The sequence below is a fragment of the Panthera uncia genome (assembly GCF_023721935.1).
Source record: "Panthera uncia isolate 11264 chromosome A1 unlocalized genomic scaffold, Puncia_PCG_1.0 HiC_scaffold_17, whole genome shotgun sequence".
Lineage (NCBI taxonomy): Eukaryota > Metazoa > Chordata > Mammalia > Carnivora > Felidae > Panthera > Panthera uncia.
In genome coordinates, this window is record NW_026057577.1 from 41760617 (window position 1) to 41778374 (window position 17758).

Here is a 17758-nt window from a genome sequence, read left to right on the forward strand (position 1 = left end):
ACTTCCATCCCACTGTAACCTCACCATGTAGTGCCCAAAACCAATATCATCAAAATTCAGCTGCACAAAATCACCTCATTTCTCACAGCCTGAGTTATTTAGTCTTGTGGTCATTCACTTAAGATTGCAAGCTGTCTCTAAGATGGTGTCATTAATGCCTTTTCTTCCTAAAAATTCATGTTAATCCCACACTGAAAGATGGAGAATATTCCTCTGCTCCTTTCAATCTGGTCTGGTCTTTAATGCCTTGATCAATAGAGAACTGCAGAGGTGATGTGCCAGCCCCAGGCCTTGCTTTTAAGGAGACTGGCAGCTTCCACCTGGGCTGCCCTCTGAACAGGTGTGTGAGAAGTCCAGCTATAAGGAAGTTTAGGCCTAATTTAATCTATTACTTTGTGTGATCATTCTCACAGCTCTCTTGCTGTCTATTTTATGTCAGCTTTTGGGCTCTTGTCAGCATGCAAATAAGATACATATATACCTATACCCCCTTCGCTAGAACAAGTAATGTTATACCCACAGAGCAGTATCTAAAGCAATACTTAGAAAAGGAACATTTTTTTCTTAGAAACAAAAGCCCACAGAAATAATATCCTTGATTCAACTGTACAAAAAAAAATTTCTGTCACTAAAACGCTTGCAATCAGATTAATAGTTTCTTCTCACTTTTCTCCAAGTAGGAACTTGCTTTTGTGTTTGTATTTAAAGAGTCTATTTAGTTAGTTATCTCTGAACAAATAAAGAAGTTTGTCCCAAAAGAGTAGTCACGTTTCTAACTCTTTTAAGACTCGCACTCTGTGCAGCTTTGAAATGATAATTATTTCCTTTTCTATCACTTCCATCAAGATTTTTAAAGCCTTGGGAATGATGGCTAGGACACCATGTTATGCTTACATTGCCTGTATGCTGCAGTTTTCATTCTGAGAAACATTTAAGAAATAAAGGTGGCATTACATTGCTCTCAATGCTTGATTATCTCTAAAAAATGTTAATGCAAAGAGAAAGTGAAGGAAAAAGCAGAGACATGGAGCAGGTATGAAAAGGGTTCTCTCCCAGAGGGCTTTATGCAATTTCAGAAATATAAAAGCCAAAATGAAGATATGGAATTTCATTTCTAATCTATTTCTTCTTCCTCATATTCCTCCTATTGGCTGCACGCACTTCACAAACACATCGTCAAGACCATAGTATAACTCAGGCATAACTTAGACTTAAGTGCTCTAAATGAATTTCAAAATTTCCAAATATATGGAATTTTCCATAAGAAAATAACCTACTCCTTGAGAGCTAATCCCAATGGTTCCTTAAGGTATCTACTAGGGGACAATATTTACACTGTCAAATCTGTCACCATAATTTCTGGCTCCATGCTAAGTCTTTTGAAGATAAACTGAGTTCACTCTTAGGCTGTAGAAATTAATGTTCAATTTATCCAAATTACACTTATATAATGAAGGCAGTAACAACTGTTTCTAATTTATTAGTATATACAAAAAGATTTATCCTGAATGTCTTGTTTTCAAATTATTTTTAAGGGTAAATTACCAGCTTGCCTCAATATGGAGTCTATATTTATTTTTGATGCTTGACCAAAAATAGACACTTTTCAAAGAAGTAACAAAAGCTCTAAAAACATCTGTTTTATAATCCAATATGTAATTATAGATAAAAATGTCAAAAATCTATAATGCAATTTGTCTATAAGCCTTCAAAAATCCTAAGCATGTACTAAGCAATAATTAACAATAAACTAAGAATAATGAAAAAGAAAATCAATGTGTCTGCAAAAAAGAAAGTTATTAAAGCCTTCAAAACCCACAGACAGAAACACAGGGACAATGATAAAAATTTTCTTTCACTTATTTACCTTAGAAGTGCAAAATTAATGTATTTCCCCTTTTCACAGGCTTTTAATTGCTTGATAGTTGTGTCTTCATAAAGTTTTAGGTATAAAAAAGTTAATTTTAGGAATTCATGAGACTAGGAACAATATGTAATTGAACAGTGGATTAGCACTTGAAATAAACAACATCTAAAAAAGAAAAGCATGTGAAATCTAATAGAAAAATGACAAAGTACACCAGCCTACTCATGTAAACATTTTAATCATGGCATGTTAAAGCTCTATGAAAGATCTGAATCACTGGTAGATCTGTTATCGCCTCCCCTCCGTCTGTCTCTTATATCCTTTGTTCATGGTTCATGGTATGCCTGGTAAATTTTGATTCAATGCCAGATATTGTACATGAAAAATTGTAGAGAGTCTGGATGATGTTATCATCTTCAAGAAAAGCTTAGCCCTTTCCTTTGCTAGGTAGATAAAATAGAGGCTGATCACCTTAATCCAATCTAATCACAGACTAAGCTATGTCAAGGTTGAGTTACACTCTGACAAGGCTCTGTCTACCCGTGTATGCCTCTGCTCCTAAGGTAAGTACCCCAGGATTCCAGGTGAAAAGTTTTTTGTGTTTACCTAGTGTGTCTAGAACTCTAATCCGTATCCTCCCAGACCACTGTCCTGCTGAAAATTCCACTATGTTTTGAGAGCTTTTCTGCCTGGATTCTTAGCTTAATGTCCATTTAGCATCAACACTTAGTATTAAACAAACATCTTAAGGAGAAAACTGGCAGTGTGTTGAGTTCAGTTCTCCACTCGTCCCTTCTCAAAAGGATTCTGACCCCTCAAGGCTCTATGCTTTGTGTTTCAAGACCTGCTCAACTGGCAGAAACTCTACTGGTTTCTCTCTTAGTAACAGTTTTCTGCCTCTGAGGGAGAATCCACTCCATGACTCTTTCCTAACTTCCGATGACTGTGGGCGATCCTTAGTATTCCTTGACTTGGAGAATCATCACGCAAATCACTGCCTCTGTCTTCATTCATTTCTTTTCTTATGTGTGTTTTTTCCCTTTCTTTTATAAGGACACTTACCATTGGATTTAGTGTCCAGTAGGGTAGTTGAGAGGACATCATCTTGAGATCCTTAACTAAAGTACATCTGGAAAGATCTTTTTTTCCAAATTAGGTCACATAAATGGGTTCCAGGTAGACAAAAATTTTTTGGGTAGGGAACACTCAACTCACTATAGGACATAAATATAAGCCATTGTCCATACTGATCTTTTGCAGATAGCAATGGAGTCTCCTATGATGTAAGTGATGATTTAGGGGGCATAATTCAAGACATGTAAAGGTTATGATTATTGAAATGACAGGAAGTTGTGTGTATATCTGTGGGTGTATGTACTAGAGAAAGTTTCCAAGATTCAGACAATACACCTATGATAGAGTCCCAAATCCACAGTCTTATACTCTTACTTTCTGTCTTTATCTTGAAAGAAAAGAGAAGTGGAAGAGCAATAAAAAAATAGGAAGATAGATAAATAGAGAGGGAGTAGAATTCATGCTTTAGTAGCTTGCTAACTAAATTTGTTATCTGTTGATAACCTGTTACTCTTTGTTTGCAGATTTTATTTGCATTTTCTATCACATTATCTCTTATTTTCTAATCATGTTGTTTCTGCCTATCATGCCTCACCCAAGTGGATTCTAAACAAGGTGAATGCAGAAGCCAGATCATAGTACTCTTCCCGGTACCAAAACCTTTCTAGTTATGTGGTCAGGGTTGAAATCCAAGGGCATATTCAGTGGGAAATACAGGAGCTCAGTTCTCTCTGTGTACCTAGAATAAGAGTTTCCCCAGGAAGGCATGTTTTCTCAGAGGGCCTGGATCCCCTGGGTAGTAGTCTTGGTCTAGAATGTATTTTTTCTCTGATGAGGGGCTGATAGAGACCTGTCCTCTGTTGCTAGTGGCTCCTGCTTACTGGAGGTTGAATGGAGACTTATTCTGCAAGTCATGTGAAGATAATATTACTTTATTGTCCTGATTCACTCTTATTCTCTAACTTCTGTACTTACAGAGTAGAGGTGATTCCTCAGTATAGTTTGAATTTTTAGAGGGCCTAAATTCTGTAACTACTCTGATATAAATGTAATAAACCCTCTATTCAATACAAATCAACTTCTGGTCTGTGAATCTAAACCACTGACTACAGGTTTTGCTCAACCATTCCCACAAGGATTTCATGCTTATACAGCATCATCAGTTCAATCATAGTAGCACTTACTAGAAACTTTGTGTTTTGCTCTTGACTGTGAAACCATTTATTTTCATATGTTTGGTTATATGTCCTGTCTCTTTAAAATTTGTTCAGCTGTTTGTTTAGTAAACACTTTTTTAAAAATTTTTTTTAACGTTTATTTATTTTTGAGACAGAGAGAGACAGAGCATGAACGGGGCGGGGAGGGGAGCAGAGAGAGAGGGAGACACAGAATCGGAAGTAGGCTCCAGGCTCTGAGCCATCAGCCTAGAGCCTGATGCGGGGCTCGAACTCACGGACCACGAGATCGTGACCTGAGCCGAAGTCAGAGCTCAGACGCTCAACCGACTGAGCCACCCAGGCGCCCCTAGTAAACACTTTAAATATTGCTTCTGTGTGCCAGGCTCTGCACAGGTGCAACAAATTCAGAGACAGGGAGGATATGCCTTGCCCCACGAGGCTTATAGACACTGAAGTGGACAGTCATGATCAACATGACACTGTTAGGGAGAGGCACTGAGTATCAAAAGCCAACAACCTTCTTCTGGGTTAAGTGATCTAGAAAAGACTCCTGGGAGTAGGTGATGTCCAAGTGGAGTTTTGGAGAATGGAGATGAAATATTCAAGATGGGAGCAAGGAGATGGGTAAAGGGTATTGTAAGCCAAGAGGAGAGTAAGAACAAAGACATAGAAGCAAAGTGCCCAGTTTGCATTGTGCAGGGAAGGATAAACAACTTGTTTTTAGCTGGAGTAGAGAGTGAAAGGAAATGATAGAATCTGTAATGGGCAAAGTCTTCTGAGGCCAAATCTGGAGTCCTTATCTACCGTGTTGAAGAATTTGAACCACTGAAAAGGAGGAATAGGAGAGAACATGGCCAGTTTTGCAATAGTTATAGAAAACTCTCTCTGGCTACATGGTTTTGAGACTAAAAAGCTGGAGACAGGAAGGCAAGTATGAAGTGATACTGGGATGGATCTATGTGCTAGTGGCAAAGCTGGAGAGGAAAAGATAAAAAAAAAAAACACTTAGGATCCATGGGGGAGGGGAAGGAAAAAAAAAAAAAAAAGAGGTTAGAGTGGGAGAGAGCCAAAGCATAAGAGACTGTTAAAAACTGAGAACAAATTGAGGGTTGATGGGGGGTGGGAGGGAGGGCAGGGTGGGTGATGGGTATTGAGGAGGGCACCTTTTGGGATGAGCACTGGGTGTTGTATGGAAACCAATTTGACAGTAAATTTCATATATTAAAAAAAAAAACACTTAGAAATAAAGTTGGTAATTCTGGCTGGTGGAGTCTATGTAAAGTCTAAAGGAGAGACGGGTTAAGCATGACTGCCAAAGAGAATCACAGATCTAGGACAGAGGGAATTGCTGAGGAAGCAGATTCCAGGAATAAGGCCAGGAGGTGTGCCTTGAATAGGGGAGGCAGTGCTGCTGTGGGATGCTAGCCTTGTCCTTTCTCCTGCCTGGGCCTCTAGTCTTGAGATGTCAGGTAGGCTGTGAACTCTAATACCTCTTGCACACAGAAGCCTTCACTTCCTGTTTTGGTAAACTGTGAACTACTTTTTAATTTTTGATTTTTTCCAGTTTTACAGAATAAAAACTGGCATACCTCTCTGTATAAGGCATATAGCATGATGGTTTGATTTACATATGTTGTGAAATGTTTACTGCAATAGGCTTAGTTAACATTCATCATCTCATACAAATTCAGTAAGAAGAAAACAAAAAAACATTTCCTTGTGATGAGAACTCTTAGAATCTATTCTCTTAACACCTTTCCTATAGATCATATAGCAGAGGTGTTAGCTATAGTCATTATATTGTATTTTACATCCTTGGTGCTTATCTATCTTATACCTGGAACCTTGTACCTTTGACAACCTTCCTCCAATTCCATCTCCTCCTTCCCCACTTTTAGTAAAAATAGATCTGATCTCTTTTTGTATGAGTTTGGGTTTTTCTTTTTTAATTAACTGTATATATATATATATATATATATATATATATGTATATATATATATATATACACACACACACACATACATATATATGTATATACACACATATGTATATGTGAGATCTTGCAATATTTGTCTTTCTTTGTCTGACTTATTTCACTTAGCACACAACTCCTGTGATATACATATCACAACTTCTTTATTCATTCATCCATCAATAGATACTTAGGTTGTTTCCAGGTCTAAGCTATTGTAAATAATGCTACCATAAACATAAGGGTGAAGATATCTCTTTGAGTTAGTGTTTTTGTTTCCTTTGGATATATTCGCAAAAGTGGAATTTCTAGATCATATGGTAGTTCTATTTTTAATTTTTTGAGGAACCTCTATACTGTTTTGTATGGTGGCTATACTGATTTACAATCCCACGAACAGTGCAGAAATGTTCTCTTTTCTTCCGTGTTCATGCCAATATTCGTCATCTCTTGTGTTTTAAAATCATGGTCTTTTGGGACACCTGGGTGTCTCTGTCAGTTGAGTGCCTGACTTCAGCTCAGAACATGATCTCGCTGTTTGTGAGTTTGAGCCTCATGTCAGGCTGTGTGCTGATAGCTCAGAGCCTGGAGACTGCTTTGGATTCTGTGTCTCCCCCTCTCTCTGCCCTTTCCCCATTCACACTCTCTCTTTGTCTCTCATGACATGGTATCTCATTGTGGTTTTAGTTTACATTTCCCTAGTTACTAGTTGAGCACCTTTTCATGTATCTGTTGGCTGTTCATGTATTTTCTTTGGAAAATGTATATTCAAGTCCTTTGGTCATTTTTTAAATTGGATTATTTGTTTTTTGCTATTGAGTTTTATGATTTCTTTATATGTTTTACATATTAACCCCTTATCACATATATAGTTTGCAAATATATTTTTCCATTCTGTAGGTTGGCTTTTCACTTTGTTCATGTTTTCTTTTGTTGCCATAAAAATTTTTGTTTATTTGTTTTTAAAATGTGTATTTATTTTTGAGAGAGAGTGCATGCATGAGCAGGGTAGGGGCAGAGAGAGAGGGAACAGAGGATCTGAAGCAGGCTCTGCACTAACAGAGAGGCCAATGTGGGGCTTGAATTCCAAACCATGAGATCATGACCTGAGTAATGTAATGCATAGATAGCAAAGATCTTTTGTGAGGTCTAAGATAGCAAGCACATGTAGAAAACTCACCTCCAGCTGGAGTTGTCCAGTAATGGTGTAAATGGCCAGTGAGTATGTCACTACTGGAATTCTTGAGTAGGCTTGATAACCCTCTTCTGGGGGTTACTGAAGAGAGCTAGCTCCATGCAGCAAGGTGGATTGAGAGATAAGGTGACATCTGAGTCTCCACCACTTGGAGATGCTCTGATTCTGTGATGTTCCAGGAATAGCTCAGGGTGTGGCCCTTGTAACATCCTTGACTGTTACCTGACTCAAATCAGGGTTGTCACAAGACAATGACAACTGAGATTTTGATCTGGTTTTTCCTTATAACTTAGAGGGAGTAGTTACATCAACTGTACTAAACTTAAGTTTCCCTCAGTGGATATTACTAGAACAGGGAAATACAATGGTTTTGGTTTGAAATTACATATTCCAAGGCAGTTCTTTTAATGCTTGTTGAAATAAAGATTTTCAGCTATTCTGCCATGTAGGCTTTGCCTGAACAGCATTTACCAGAAGTGGGGTTGGAGTAAATACTGTGTTTAAGGAACATTAGTGGGCTTTATTGCAATTTCATAAAATTAATGAGTTCATTTTGTGGGTGGCTAGATAGTTTGAATTTTTCACCGTCTCCAAGTTCCTGGGAAGTTGCTCAGCTAACTTATTGGTGGAATAAAGGTGCTTAAGCATTAATCCCTTAAGTCATTTGTGTACCTGTGAACAAGAAAATCTTTAGTGACTCACCTTATCCCATTAATTGAGATATTCTGTTAAATGTGAAGAATACATTGAAATCTTTGCAAAGAGACTGGTAGTTGATCTTGAAAGATTATACATATGGTAACACTTACAAAAAAGAAGGAAACATAAAATATACAACAAAAGGCAACAAAAACAAGCATAAGCAGTGTTCTGAAAATCGTAGAGCCAGAACTTTTTTAGAAGACTAATGTTTTATAGCTAAGCTCAGAACACATTTTCCTTCTGGTTAACTTGGCACAGAACAGTGCCACTTCCAAGTGTTATTTATTGCATGTTCTCTCAAGATATCACTGTATTAAGCAAGATGAACATATTAAAATTTTATATTAGCTCCAGTTCCTGTCCTCAAGATACAGTGTTTTCTTACTAGAACGGTATGACTGCCATTGCTGCACTCAGTGTTTGGCAGAGATGAAGAGATCTGTGTTTTCCAGTGAATTTGCATAATAAAACTCTCATTGAATTATAGTTCAGTGAAGGGGAAAGTACGAACCTAATTTGATTTGACATTTATATACTGAAAGTTTCTGAAAAATGTCTCCTCTGTGTTGCTAATTCCTATTTCCACACAGAGGTGGTCTGACCTGTTCTAGAGGACAAAGATGGAGTTGAGGCATGCTTTTCCTTTAGTAGATTAAAATGAAAGATTTATTTTTTATAAACTTGAACTTAGATGTAAATGTGAGTTGTTCTGCTTGTCCTCTGTTTTGGTTTGAGAGAACTGGTCACTACCATTAAAAGTTACCACGCATTGAGGAGGGCACTTGCTGGGATGAGCACTGGGTATTGTATGTAAGCGATGAATCACTGGAATCTATCCCCCAAACCAAGAGCACACTGTATACACTGTATGTTAGCCAACTTGACAATAAATTATACTAAAAATTTTTGAAAAAAGCCTTCAAGGGCATAAGGCAGGAGAAGGGGAAATTACATGGCTATCATTGAAAAATACATGGCTTTCATATTTTTGTGGATCTGTCCACAGCCAGGGGTTCTTTCCTGCTTCAGGGGTTCTTAGGGTGTGCAGGCCAGATTCTGCAGCTTTCTGAATGCTTAGCCTCAGCCTACACAGAACTTCTCTTCATACATAGTGGCTGGTGTGAGCAAACATCTATCACTGATATGAAGGCATATTCTCACTCCACACTCGTCAACATTTGTATGGACAGTAAACCTGGATATATTCCTTAGGTGAAAAAGCCTTTAAATAGATCTCACAAATATTTGTGTTTTTTAATCTTGTGTTTGACCATTTTGTTGTTTTTTCCCTGTGACTGGGAATATTTCAACATGGCTATATTTGTATTTGGTCAGTTTGATTAATTCACCTGATTAGTTAGCATCTTTGAACAAGTTATTAAATCCTTTTTCTGTGAAAATTTGGTTTCCTAATGTGAAATCTAAAATAATAAGTATTGATCTTCTTTACCTTTGAGATTACTCATAATTGTTGAATATATCTGGAGGTGTGGCAGATTTTGGAGGCCATATTTATAAGATGTTAGGGTTAATAATGTCACGTTTTAGGCCCTTAAAACCCCTTAAACATGTAAGGCCTCCTTTTCACGTGAATTTTTCTGGATGAATACAATTTATTTTATCCATACTTAACAAAATCTGAAAATATAATTAAAAATTCTCAAATTTCTCCTTACGATCCTATTCCAACAAGAAGCTTCTCCCAGAACCCTCCTTTAGAGCACAGATCCTAAAACAAAATGTCTTTTTCTCTTTTTTTTTCAGTTAATGAAGCTAATGGTCAGTACATGTTAGTATTAGTAGTATAGTATTGTAGTATCATGGATATTAGAGCTGTGGGAGACCTGAGATTTCCCTATCCATTCTCTCAATTTATCATTGAAGAATATAGCGTGAAGCAAAAGATTAGACTGACTTCTATCAGATTCCAAGGTCTAGAACTGAACTGGGAGAATGACCATAATTAGAGTTGGAAACAGCCTTAAGAGACAAAGTTAAAGGTAAAGCTACAAGAATGGCTCAGACTGGGAAGGGCTAGTAAGGACACTTAAAATAGTGCTGTATGCATGAAAAACTGTTCTGGATCTGCAAAGTTTTCAAAAACCATGGCAATGCCAACATTGTATTCAACCTATAGAGTTTGCATTGACTCCTTCCCCAGGTTTTTGACTCCCTTTCCGTGGTTTGCATCACTCTAGATCAAACCTCGTATTTTAGTCTAGCCTTTTGACATTTATCTGGAAAGGCAAATGGCCCACAGAGCACCAGGACTGCGTCATGACTGAGGAGTATCCAAAGCCATGCCAAAGTGGGGCCTGTCTGGGAAAGTAAAGAAAGCATGTATGCAAAGTGGGAAGAGTGAGCTAGGGCATTAACCAGAAGGTTTAACTGGAGGGGTACCAGGGTGACTCAGTCAGTTAAGCATCTGACCTTGGCTCAGGTCACGATCTCATGGTTGGTGAGTTTCAGCCCCATGTTGGGCTCTGCACTTACAGCCTGGAGCCTGCTTGGGATTCTCTCTCCCTCTGCCCCTCCCTCATTTGCATTTTATTTTCTCTCTCTCTCAAAAACAAACATTAAAAAAAATAAAAAAAGGCATAGCTGGAAGGGTGCAGGAAGGAAGAAGCTAGATAAAGAAGGGATGGAACTCATATTCTCTCTCTCTCTCTTCCATCAGCCTGGTGTCTTTATGCTTTCACTGCTTCCTTGTAGTTTTTGCTCCTTGAAAACATCAACTTACGTATGGCATCACTTTGCTGTTCTCTCTGACCCCTCTCTGCCATGTGACATGTCCTGATGCCTCTTTTAGCTCTTCCTTCTATTAACATCTGCTTCAACTCTGAGCTTCCCAGTGCTGAATTATGAAGAATGGAATTTGGTTTGTTTAGGTCATCTTTTCCCACCAAGGTCAAAGATCTAAGTCCAGCCTATGGGTGGATTGTCATATTTGTAAGGATAGAACTCCTGCTCCAACTGGCTGTGGGTCACATGGTACAAGTGTGGTCATTTATGCCATAGGGGCTGGGGAGGCATTTTCCTTCAGGAAGGCTGTGGGCGACAGGCCTCATAAATCTAGCAGTGGCTCAGAGGGGTCATCTCAAAGCCATGTAGTTATGAATGGTAGGAGAGACTCCTGTTTCTACCCTAAGGCTTTTCTTTTCTACCTCAGTGCTCCTGCTGAAATAATGTTGGATAGGTTAAAATTCCTCACTTGATTTTTCCAGGAGACGAAAAAAAGCTTGTCCCATATATATAGATTTTTCAGATGTTGCTTACTCTACAAAGTGAAATGTCAGGGCAAAAGAAACTCATATATATTGTGTAGCATGAAAAATATGCTGAAGGAAAGATTAACTGCTGATTTGGGTCTCCTCCTAAACTTGCTTCCCCCACCCCCACCCACCTCATACCACAAAGCAATGGAATTAGGATTCACAGAGGGAGACTTCAACATGAGGCAGGAGAAGAAGAGGGTGGAAGATGTTCCCTTGGCATTCTGGGTCTCTCAGGGGGTTGATGGCAGAACCTTGGGTTGCCTTGTTGCCATCTCACAAGTCAATCTGAGGAGTATGATGCTCTGAGAATGGCAAAGGTGGTAGAAAAAGGTAACTGTGACTTTTGCAGACATACTTTTCTTACAGTCGATAATGCTGCTAGCTGCTGTAAGTTCTGTTGAATGAGAATTGGAAACCTGGCTCATTGTTAAGGATGCCTATGTACATGCGTGTGTGTGCTGGAGGTCTGGATATTTTGTAGACACTCTGATCATCAGGACTGTGACACAGAACATCTGACAGATTTCTACCAGCCATATGTGAAAAAAGAGCTTTATTTTTTCATTGTTATACTTGGTATATTCCTCAGGTTTGTGTAAAACAGACATTCTCAGGACAAATAATGTTAATAATTGCTGTGATTTATTGAATGCTGCTCTAAATTATTAAATACATACTGTGTTCCAGATCTTTGATACTTCCCAGGAAACCAGATGAATTGATATTTTCCACAGTTCGCAAATTAGGAAGCTGAGGATCAATATGTTCAACAGTGGTTTACCTTGCAGATGCAAAAAGTGAAGAGGGAAGTTAGCCTTCAGACTTTCCCACCTATTACATTTCTATAAGATTTCACTTATTTTACCATTCTGAACCTGAAAATTCTGGTGCCTAAGTTATCATTCTATTGTTAATTCTCTTGTACTTTGAAGGGAACAATTGCAAAATAGCCCACCCATAATTATAGACTGAGCTTCTTGTAATCCAAAGGGATAGAAATAAAAAGAGAGAAGAGAGGGGATGTTGGCAGGGAGAGACAGAGGGCAGGAGGCAAGGAAGGGAGAAAGGACTGACTTTAGACCTCAAAGATTAACTGGTTCACCCTCCTTTTCTTAAAAGTAACTTGGAGATATTTAATATCTCCCCAGATTACATGGGGCCAGAAACCCTAGGATTCTGTTTGATCCCAATTCCAGGCTATCACATATGAGGAAAAATGGCACAAATCCCTTCTTCAATATCACCAGTCGACTGGTGATGACGGAAGTAAGGAGACTAAGTTCTTACTGGAAGATCCTGAACACTCATGGAGAAGGAGGAGGGGGGGGAGTAAGGGGAAGAGATGGACAAGGGATAGGAGGGGGAAGGATGAAGAGGAAGGGGAAGAGGAGGAGGAGGAGAAAGGGGGAGGAGGAAAAGGAGGAACAAATGCTTTGGATGTTTTCAAAGGAGACTTTTCCCAACAGGGCTGTGGAGGGCAAATTGCTCTATCCTGGGATCTGGGCAGGGGAGCAGAAGATAGGGCAGACATGTTATGGTGTTAATTTGATTCTATTTCAAGAGTAAGATGTTGTAGGAGATTTTGTCTTATCAAACCATGGGGCATCCTTGAGATACTCTCTTTTTCTTTTTCCAGGTGCTAAATATCTACCATTTCCCCTCTTCAAGATGTATATGATGGTATCCTCTCAGGGCATTTGTTCAGGCACTAGTTTTCAGGGTTGTTTTTGACCTCAAGATGCTTCGGAGACCTTGGCACTTTCTCAGTAATTATCTCACACTCCTGCATCCAAAGAAGGGATGCTTGACATTTTTGGGATTTCCATGATGTGTGGTTTTTGTTGTTTGTTTTTCCCAACATGGATGATAGCCTTGGCAATGGTTTACATTATGTGTATTTTTGGCATTTGTGACTTGGGTTTATTTACATCTAGGCATTTGTTCCTCTTTTCCAGGGATGATGCTATGTTTTGAAGGAATTTATAAGCACAATATAATTTATTTTACTCTACTCCTTCTTTGTTTGGGGTATTGTCAATTTAACAAAATAGTGGAAGGAGCATTGGGCTGCAGTCAGAAGACTTGAATCCTGGTCCCAGATCTGCTACTAACTAGCTGTTTGACCCTGAGAAGTCACTTCACCTGAATTATAGTCTTTGAGAAAGGTGGAGTATGTAGATACCTCACTCAATGTCTCTTCCAAGTGCTAAGTTTCTGTGATTCTGTGAATCAGACCATCAGAGAAGAATACTGTGGTGTTCTTCTGCATGGATTATAAATGGTAGTAAAAAGGTTGAAATCTGCCCTAAGAATATTTTTGTAAGATTGTATTTATGTTCTGTCTTAGGGGTGTCAGGGAGGGATAGGGAAGAACTTTGGGAAAAGCCTCAATTCTTTAGTGCCTGTTCTGGACTATCCACAGTTATTTGTAATAATTTCAGTTCAGAGTTCTTAGAAGATTTCTTATGAGTAAGGATATTTGATATAGAGATTATAGATAAGTAGGAAGTTTTTTTGAGAATGAGTGTGTGGAGAAGAAGGTAAAAATGGGGGAGAAAGGGAAAGAGAAAGGAGAGCAGTATTTTATGTAGATTATTTAAGAGAAGGGCATTAGCTGAAAAAGAAAAAGTTAAGCTTGAGATGGGGGCTTAGATGCTATGTACTGAAAAGTTACTGTACTATGTAGTGTAAGTTTCTATGCTGTGCTGTAAGTTACAGCCATCTGTCATGACAGGGACTGATAGAATAGAGTGGCTGGATGTGAATGGATGTGTAGGAAGATACAGGCTTACTAATTCAGGCTTACTAATAGATGTGCCAAACTGTATCCAAACTTTGAACCAGACACTCAGGATAGAAAAGCTTCAGACACCTCTCCAATCTCTGTCTATCATGCCAATCATCTGCTAGTGTATCTAGAACTTTCTCAACTTATTTAGTTATGCCTAGGAAGGTATGGTTTCTTCGTCAACATCAAGGTAATGGAGAGCCAGTGGGGAGATTGCTCACTTTTCTCCAGAAAAATAGAGTTTGGAAGAGGGAGAGAGGGAGAGAGGGAGAGAGGGAGAGAGGGAGAGGGAGATAGAGAGAGAGAGAGACAGAGGGAATTTACAACCTTTTAAAAGAAGACAAGGGTCTTTTTGTTTCTCAGTTTGTTCCCAAGTAAGCTTGCCAACTAACAGAGTCAAGTTAAGGAAACTTAATTAGGTTTTTGAAATTCAAAGAGAAGACAAGGAATGACAGTTAAGTGTGTCAGATATCATGAGATCTTTAGGCAAACAGTTGTACTTACTGTAAAGGAGAGATGAGCTTTCTTTTAGAAGGAAAGTCAAATTATAAAGATAATTCAGTACAGAAGGCAGTTGCATTAAACATTTAACTGATTCACCTGCAGAAAGGTAGGGTGGGTAGAGATTCTCAGAGCATTTGTTTTTAGTTATCCTCCATTTTCCCTCTGGTCTTTAGCTGTAGGCACAAGGGACACAGTTTTTATAATTTTGCATATCCTACACTAATGCAGAGCTGGAACATAAATCAACCATTTGGCTATTTTATTGATAGAATTGACTGAACAGATTTATAAGAAGACATACATTTGTTTAAAATTTAAAAGTAAAACACACTTTTTTATTTAGAAAATAACAATAAACCTCCCAAATTCAATTAAGTGTCACTTGAACTTCGTATGTTTACTTAGCAAGAGAAGATAAGAACTGTAAGGGTAAGGAGAAAATTGGGTGTTTGAGTGATTTAATTTGGAGGTGATCTTTATGATACTCTAGGTTGGACAGTAAAATTGTCAGTGTAGTATCTGAGAGAATTCAAAGTTATAATGATAAAAACGGATTCTTTCAGGCCAGACCCTCTGGCAAGTATGTTATTGACATATGGGCAATCTACATTGTGAGGTGGGACTGATAGGAGAAGCCTGCTTAAGAAATAGGTTTTGCTTCAAGTCTTGAAGAAACCATAGGGTAGGGCTCTATTGCAGCTTGAGGAGTAGTCTTCCAGATTGGAGGGAAGGATAAGTCAACACCTGCAGTTGATGAGGAAAAGAATATTAAGTATATGTGTGTGCCCCTAGCAAGGAGGCTGGAGGAAGTAGTGGTGAGGTAACTGAGATAGGTGACATTTGTCAGGCTAAGTGTTGCCAGTTCAATTTAATTTGGAATAATTTTACAATAAAAAGTACCATCTTGTTAATGACAGACCTTTTGCTTGCCTCCTTCCTTTGCTGCTTACCTGTTCATCATGATGCATATGTGAGCCAGCAGAATGACAAAACAACAGTTTTGTTTGTGGGTATGTTGTTCAAAGGAGAAAAGACAGGTGACAGCTCTAAAAACTCTTCAGAAACCCATCGTTCGCATTTTGGGCATTCTTACCTTAACCATCAGCATGAAGGCTGCTATTTTCTTCTTTTCCTTTAAAGCATTGCTTAGCTCTCTGGCATTCTCTGCTCAGTTTGTCACACTTTTCAGTCACATATTTTGTTTTGTTCCATCTTATTTCTAGCATGCATTAAACACTTTATTCAGAATGTTTCTGTGATTTTTTTCTGGTTGTATCTCTTCTCCTTTCCGGAGCAAAGAGAAAAGAGGAAGGGGAATGACTAAAAGACATTTTCAAGAAGAAAGAGGAGAGAGGTTGCTGAAATGGAGAAATAAACGTGTTATATAACTGCTTATTGTGCTGTGAAATAGAAATGTCTTCTTTAGCAACAGTTGCCCCAGCACTGCCAGAGGACCTGCTTGAGGGGGGGGGGGGGGGGGGGGAGGGGGAGAAAGAAAGGCTACTTCAGAGAAAACAAACCTCAGTGCATAATTGGAACATTTGTTCTTTCCAGATTGTTGTGTGAGAATGTGCTGCCAGAAACCATTTTTTTCCCTTTAAGTGCTTCTTTTGAAACTCCATTCTGCTTTTTTTTTTTATTTCAAGGATGTTTATTATTCATTCATTTCTTTTCATATTTATTTTTGAATTATGAACACCAATGTCTAGATGACTGAGACCACTGGGTTTCAGATTACCCAGGTACTATTAGTTTTATAGCCTATTTTGTAGGCTTATTCAGACCACTCCACTGGAATTGAATCTCCAGATCACCTTGGTTTGGTTCTAAGAAATTCAAGGTGTTTCTCATAGTTTGCCTGCCCCATCTTCCTCCACAAAAGTTGATCTAGCCTCTTCTGTTCATATTGAGTTACTCATTAGTGACCTAGCTCATTGTCTAATGGACATATGCATTTTTTTTCTGTTCTAAAAAGGCAAAACACAAAATGTTATGAAGAAGAATTATGATACAATTAAAAAGTGGAGGAAGGCAATGGATTTTCATCCTGATACTCTCTGAGTCACTTAAAGAATTTTCAACTTGCTTTTAAGTCATTTGTTTCTTTAAACCTGGATATTTGGTTTCTGAGTTTGAATTGTCTGCAACACAGTGTATGCTGACTCATAGTCTTGCAATAAAACAATTTAAAAAACTAAAAAAAAATATTGAGGCATCATCTGTGAATGTAATATTCTAATCTGCTACAAAATTGCCTTTTAAATAGAAGAGTCATTTTGAATTTATAGGAGCATCAAGTAACATTAAAATGTTAATATTTTAGCTCTGTGCTCATTTCAACTTATAGACAACATCTCATTTACCAAAAATTATTACTTGGTTATAAAGCTAGGCATATCAAATTTTAGGATGGAACCAGATTGTTTGGACAAATTCTGTCTCCTTGAAAATACATGGATACCACAAATAATAATGCAAGTCCTCAGCAATATAATCTGTAGCTACTTAGTAATGACCGGGACTGGAAATTCAAATAGCAGCATAGACCATAAAAATAGACATAATGTAGTATTTTCTCTCCAATCAGTTTGATTGAATAATGAATAGATTCAATATCCAGATGGGATATTACCAACAAAACAGGAAAGTAGTCAGGCTTTAGGGCATGATAAGACCAAATTTCGGGATGTGAAGCTCACTAGTAGCAGTATAAAAACTTCTAGCCAGTGTTTTTCTTGTTGAAATAGAAATTTAGGTGAATATCACTAAAAATAAGATGGAAAAGTAATAAGATGTATGGGTAAAAATTCAGATTCAGATTTGAGAACTTTCAGACAACTGAATGCAGCATGCACATTCAGCTTTCTAATAGTATTATATATGCTATGATTTATGGTCCCTCCTTCCTGTTTCTACTACACCTACTGTTGGTAGTTGAAATATATATAAATGTTTATTTATTTTGAGAGGGAGAGGGAGTATGAGCTGGGGAAGGGGCAGAGAGAGAGAAAGAGAGAGAGGAGAGAGAGTATCCCAAGCAGCGTCCCTTCTGTCAGTGCAGAGCCCGACGCAGGGCCCAATCTCATGAACCATGAGATTATGACCTGAGCTGAAATCAAGAGTTGGACTCTTGACCAACTGAGTCACGCAGGCACCCCTGTTTTTCCCTTTTTGCTTCCAGTGGGAGGTGCCTCCCTCCCAT